The 6,700-nt window shown below is 44.6% G+C and overlaps 1 pseudogene; it reads left to right on the forward strand.

Annotated features, from left to right (window-relative positions):
* The first annotated feature begins 4,915 nt into the window (after positions 1-4,915).
* On the forward strand, positions 4,916-6,500 carry LOC143534660 (uncharacterized; annotated as a pseudogene).
* The last annotated feature ends 200 nt before the right edge of the window (positions 6,501-6,700 follow it).

The raw sequence follows: 6,700 nt of genomic DNA on the forward strand, positions 1-6,700 counted from the left end.
ACCAGTTTAAGGCCTGCGCCGGACCCCTCGTTGTTTGAAGCTCCGTCAGTGAACAATCTCCAAACATTTTCTTCATCATTGGCTCGCGGAGGGTCTACCTCGCGCTGAGCCTCTTCAACTCTTCCTTCGGGGATTTCTGCGATGAAATCAGCTAAAACTTGCCCCTTTATTGCTGGACGGGGCTTATAGGCGATCGTGTGTTCACCTAATTCCAGGGCCCATTTTGTCAGCCTTCCCGAGAGCGCGGGGCGCCGCAAGACTTGCTGGATGTTGTAACCAGTTAGTACTTCAATAGGATGACCATTGAAATATCTATGAAGCTTGCGCGACGCGTGTGTTAGTGATAAAACTAACTTTTCCATGATGGAGTAGCACGTCTCAGGATCTGTCAGCACCCGACTCACATAGTATATTGGCGTTTGGATTCCCTTGCGATCCACCAACAATACTGCGCCGATGGCGCATTCTCCTGCTGATAGGTACAATGTCAAAGTTTCACCAGGAAGTGGAGTTGTGAGCGCAGCAGATTTATCAAACATTCTTTAATCTCGCTGAAAGCTTGCTCGGCCTCAGGAGTCCATTTGAATTGGCTTTTCTTTAAGCAGTTTCTCAATGTATTGACAAATGGGGTAGATTTGCTTGCATGGTTCGCTAGGAACCTGTTGATTGATACCAATCTACCATTCAGCTTCTGAACTTCATTCATGGTGGATGGCGAGGGCATGTCAAGGATGGCCTCCACCTTTTCTGGGTTCACCTTGAAACCATCCTTGGTGACCATTACACCTAGAAATTTTCCCTCTTGTACGCCGAAAGTACATTTGCTCGGATTGAGCTTCATGTTAACTTCCTTTAGGCGCCCAAGGGTTTCCTCGATGTCTTTGAGCATTTGTTTTTCCTCCCTGCTTTTGATCACCAAATCATCCACATAGACTTCTAGGTTTCTTTCAATTTGCTCGCTGAAAACGACATCCATAAGTCTTTGGTAGGTGGCGCCCGCATTCTTCAATCCAAAGGGCATTTTTGTGTAACAAAAAACACCCTTGTCGGTTCTGAAGGCGGTCTTGTCCTCATCTTGTGGTGCCATTTGAATCTGGTGATAGCCCTTGTAGGCATCCAGGAAACATTTGAGCTTGAATGGCGCCACGGAGTCCACCTTTACGTCGATGTTTGGGAGGGGGTAACAATCTTTTGGGCACGCTTTGTTGAGGTCCTTGAAGTCAATGCACATCCTCCACGACCCGTTACTTTTCTTTACCATAACAGGATTGGCTACCCACGTCTGGTATCGTATCGGGCGGATGATGTTTGCGCGCAGTAAATCCTCAACCTGCTCATTCATGGCCCTCGCTTTCTCATCCCCCATGACTCTCTTCTTTTGAGCAATTGGCTCTACAGACTTGAACGTGTTGAGAGAATGTTGTGCCAGGTCTCGCGGAACCCCAGTCATATTAGAGTGTTGCCACGCGAAGACCGACATATATGCTGTGAGCAACCTTTTCATTCTCAACCTCGTGTCGTCTGATATCGTTGCGCCAATTGTGATCTTCTGCTCCGGGAATTTTGGGTTGAGAATCCATTCCTCTGGCGCGTTGTCTGCCATTGGAAGTTTCATTCTCCCTTCCCGCGGAGTATTTGTCACTGCACACAAATGATCCCGGTATGCAAAAGTTACACCTGTTGGTGTTGGGAACCCCAACGCGCCGTGCGCTGGCGACGGTATGGCGTTGAATTGGGCAATCGTTCCCCTACCCAAGATCATATTGTGGCAAGAAGTGGTGGGCAAGACCAAGAAGTTAACAACTTCGGCTCGCTTGTGTTTCTCATCCCCCATGGTTAGTTCAAATTGTATTTGACCTAGGGGATGAATGATTTCATTTGAAACACCAGAGATTGGTGCATTCACAATTTCAAGCCGTGCTTGGTCTGCCGGATCCAGTTTCCTGAAACATTGCTCATACATGATGTCTGATTCGCTGCCAGTGTCCACCAGGACTTTTGACACTTCGTAATGAGCAATGTGTGTAGTGATGACCAGAGGACTGCTAATTGAAGGGCCTCCCCTGATTGTTGGGAAGATTACTTGCTGTTCGCGCCAATCTCCTTGGATTTGCGCGCTTCTCTTTCTTGATCTTTGCCCTTGCGTTCCTCCCTCAGCTACACAGATTCTTTTAAACTTTTTACTGGCAGAGGCTCCTTCCGGTTGTTCATTTTCAGGTCTTGAGTTTTTCACCAGGTGAGCTAGCTTGCCTGATTTCACATCTTTCTCAATTGCATCCTTCAAGTGGTGGCATGCATCAGTGTTGTGTCCTGTGGACTTGTGAAACTCACAGTACTTGCCACTGTTTGATGGTCCCTTGTAATGTAGTGGCTTGGGGGTTTTGAACTGGACATTCTCAGTGCTCAACACTTGTGAAGGTGTTTTAGTGAGGGGAGTCCATATTCTTGGCAGAGGTCTGTTAGGATCTCTGCCGCCTTCCCTTTTGTCACCCTCCCCGCGATTACGGACGTCTTTTTGGGGCTGGGGTGAGCTTGGTTGCGCCTGCTTTTCTGCGGGAGAAAAACTGGTTGGTTGCAACCTTGACCATACAGTGTTCTGTTTGCCCCTTCTTTCGTTGCCGCGCGGGGCCTCTGCTTGATGCCCTCTTTCTATTGCTCTATCTTGGGCAATTTGCTTTTCATTTCTCGCGAAGACTCGCGATGCTTCCATCAATTTGGCCCAAGTGGCGGGCATGCCATCTCTGCTTACAAGAGCTCGGCGGAGTTGATCACTGCGCGCGCCTTGTATAAAGGCCACGCGCAATAGTTGCTCAGTGATACCTCCGATTGCCAGAGACTCCTGATTGAAACGAGTGATGTAGTCTTCAATCGTTTCATCATTCCTACGCACGCAGTGCATGATGTCATCAGGGTCGCGCGTGTGTCTGCGCTGTTGTACGAAGTGAGTTTGGAACTTTTCCAATAGTTCCTCGAACCCATCGATTTGCCCAGTAGGCAAGCTCTCGAACCAGACACGAGCCGCGCCCGTTAGGCATCGAGCAAACATGTGACACCATGTTGGCATCGTCCAGCTTTCTAGGTTTCCCGTGTTGTAAAAACCTTGCAAGAAATCATCTGGATCTGTTGTGCCGTCATATTTGCCCAAACCACTTGGCATCTTGGTTTTGTGCTGAATGGGGGCCTTCGCGATGCGCTCAGTGAATTTTGAATGTTTCACTAAGATGGCTGGCCTGTACGGTGTGGTTACGTCCACTTGCCCTCTCACTGGTGGGCTGTATGGTGCGTGCAGATCCAGATCGGCTCTAGCTCCAGGCGCCATGTTCAATTGCGCGCGGGGCTGTGAGCCTCCTGCATGAGTATCTCGCGTCCTCCTGACGCTGTGCACTTCTTCATCACTAAACTCAGCGTGTTCAGTGTGAACAGAGTGACCCTCTTCCGGCGCGCGCCCCCTTCTTGTTCCATGAACAGCTTGCTTATCAAACGCTAGCCTTTGTGTTAAGTCGGCTAACTTTTTCTGTTTGACCATCTCATTGTACTTGTCCATTAGACGCCGTTGCTCGTTTATGAGCCATTCTTTAGGGTCATTTGTTTCATCTTCTGGACCCATTGGTCCTTTTTGTTTCGCGCTGGCAAGATTTTGTAACGTGAGATCGTCTGGAGGAGTTTCAGTCTGGCCATGAGGAGTTGTGATGAAAGGACGGTTACTGGTGGTGCGCGTAGAATCACGCGGCACCCTCAGAAACTGTTGTCCCTCATTAACATCCTCACGTTCAATATCCTCCAGAACTTGATCGACGTTACGAGCACCAGAAACCATGGTGAAAATTTGTTTTTTTTTTAGATCTGATGAGATCTTGTTGCCATTGTAACAGTGGATGGCGCCAATGAAGAAACGTGGATCGACTCACTGGTAGACGATCTACTTTCCTCGGGTGTGATTATGCTATTTCACCGATGGTTTTCTTGGATCTGAGTTCTTCCACCTACAAAATGAACAGCACCGTCAACTTACCCCTCAGAAAGGGACAGAGGGGTCCTCTTTGGGGTAACCCTCCGGTGTGAGAATAAGTGTTTGTAGGAGAAGATAATAATATCAGAGTAAGGAAATTTGGAGTGTATTGCTTAATAGCTGAATACTCTGTAATTGGATGTGATTGTATGTAACTGAATGATTGAGTGTAATTGAATGTGTCTTCCTTGTGGAGTTGATGTGGTATTTATAGTGCTAGGGTTTCCACTGATTGGGCTCAGCCTTGTTGGCCTCCTCCAATTGATTTGCGCCACGTGTCCTTGGGGACACCTGGTGCTTTTTCATTGGTTATAATCACGTGGTAGCACATGGGTTATGCTGAGTTGTCCACCTTTCATTTGGCAGCTGTCAACATCAGCATATTCTTATTCCTTAAAAAGATACCTTCTGGAAGGTCGTCTGACGTGCACAATCAAGGTTGCCCTAATCCTGATTTGGATAAGGACGAGGTTGATTATGTGCATGTGTGATACGCGCCTATCCTGAGGATGCGCGAGGTCTTCTCTTTATTCTCACGCGCAGATGTTTCATGCGCAGATGTGATATGCACAAGCATGTGATATGCGCCACGCGCGGATGCGCCACGCGCAGATGTGATATGCGTGAGCATATGTGATGCGTGAGCATATGTGATGCCTGAGCATATGTGATATGCGTGAGCATATGTGATGCCTGAGCATGTGATATGCGTGAGCATATGTGATGCCTGAGCATGTGATGCATGAGCATATGTTATATGCGCCATGCGCATAGGTTTTGGCTTTGTGCCTTCATAATGTCTTGATTTCAAGACTCTTGTCTATATCTTGTGGGTTGACCCGCCTCGCTCGGTGTTGAGGCGGGTACATACCTCTTCAAGGATAACGGCAATAGGGTTAATGGAACTTTTACCTCAAACGCTTACGACAATATGGCTGAGGAGTTGAGCACAAAGTTTCAAATGAAGATCTCCAAAAAACATATGAAAAATCGACTAAAAACGTTGAAAGACCATTTTTCTCAATGGTACGATTTGTTTCGTGGAACGTCATTGAGTGGATTCTCATGGAATTCAACTACTCAATTAATTGAAGCAGAGGATGAAGTCTGGGGTAGATTAATAGAGGTATACTTTAACTTTGGGGGTGTTCTTCAGGTTCTTTATTCGGTTCCTGGGTGGGTTATTTGGGTGGGTTTCTCGGGTTGGGGCGCAATAGGTTATTAACTGTGCATGAAGATGAGTACTTATATATTTTCAATTTAAATAAGATCTGTATAATGTGTTAAATAACAAACAAAAGTATTGGTCATTTTAGTTATTTTTGCAAAGATAAATGGGTGAATTTGGCCCGTAATCATTTCTGTTTTTTTTTTCAGAATAAAGCAATCATTTAATAATTGCACCAGTAGAGTTTAGGTGTAGAATTCCACAAACAAAAAAAACCATAAAAAGTAGTGTAATCGTTTGTGTATAGTATTGCTAACTCGGGTCCGAACTTATCGTTCTTTCGGGTTGGTTGTTTTTGGGCTAGGTTATATCGGGTCTCGGCTCACCTCGGTTCGGTGTTCGGGTGAAGTTAAAAAAACCCCACCCTTAATTTAATTATATACATGAATATTTAGAGTATCGTTAATAAAACTAATTATCTTGATTTTGTTATATAGTCAAAGCCTAAAGCTGAAGCATTGAAGACGAAGAAAGTATCAAACTTTAATGAAATGCTAGAACTTTTTGCAAAGGACAGGGCATCCGGTGCACAAGCCGAAATTGCTAAAGAGAGAAATGCTCGATTCCAAATGAATGGCAGCATTAACTTAGAAACAGTTCAAGAAGTGGATGATTTTTTGTGCTGCAAATGATGTAATAATGGAAAGCGAATACAATATTGATGATGATATTCAAGTGATTAATTGTACGCATTCTCTACCTGAGCAGTCTTCAAGTGCAAAAAAATGTAAGAACAGAAAGAGGAAAGTTGAACAAGACAATGAAGATTTAGCAACTACGATTATGAATAGCGTTGGCAGTGTGGCGAATGCTATTTTACAAGGCAATAAAGTACTAGAAAGAGTTTATCATCCCGAGTACACGGGTGAAGAAATTTACAATGCCTTGGAGCCGATAGGTTTGGAATCCCATGAAATACGGAGGGCTTTAAGGTACTTGGTGGCCAACCAAGCAGACGCAAGGGCATTATTTAGTTGTCCTCCTCAGATTCGGTTGGGTTTACTAAGAGATATGATGGCTTCCGGTAACTAAGCGGGTTTAGGATGCAGTTTTCTAGTTGAAGTTTTTGTTTTTTAGTAACTTCGTACGTTAATGACTTTTATTTCTTTGTTGGGTATTTAAGTGTTTTGTGTATGGATCTTGGGATTGTTTGTTTATGGTAATTACATTTGGTTTTGGGTTTTGTTATCATTCTGTTGCAATCCTTTTTACATAGAGAATTTCGTCTAATTGCAGAAAACAGGATGAGTTTAAATATTACAGCAGGGGTATTTTGGTAAACTACCAAAATCTAATTATGTTACTGCATAATCATATGGTGTTTAGCTAATAAAAATCTGCATAATCATATTGTGTTTAGCTAATAAAAATCTGTATAATCATATTTTGGTAAACTACCAAAATCTGAGTTACTGCATAATCAAAATCTGATTAAGTTACTGCATATTACAGCAGCGTATGCT

This window comes from Bidens hawaiensis, unplaced genomic scaffold (genome assembly GCF_021521415.1).
Source record: "Bidens hawaiensis isolate Kalapana, Puna unplaced genomic scaffold, B.hawaiensis_p1.1 tig00010256_1, whole genome shotgun sequence".
Classification (NCBI taxonomy): domain Eukaryota; kingdom Viridiplantae; phylum Streptophyta; class Magnoliopsida; order Asterales; family Asteraceae; genus Bidens; species Bidens hawaiensis.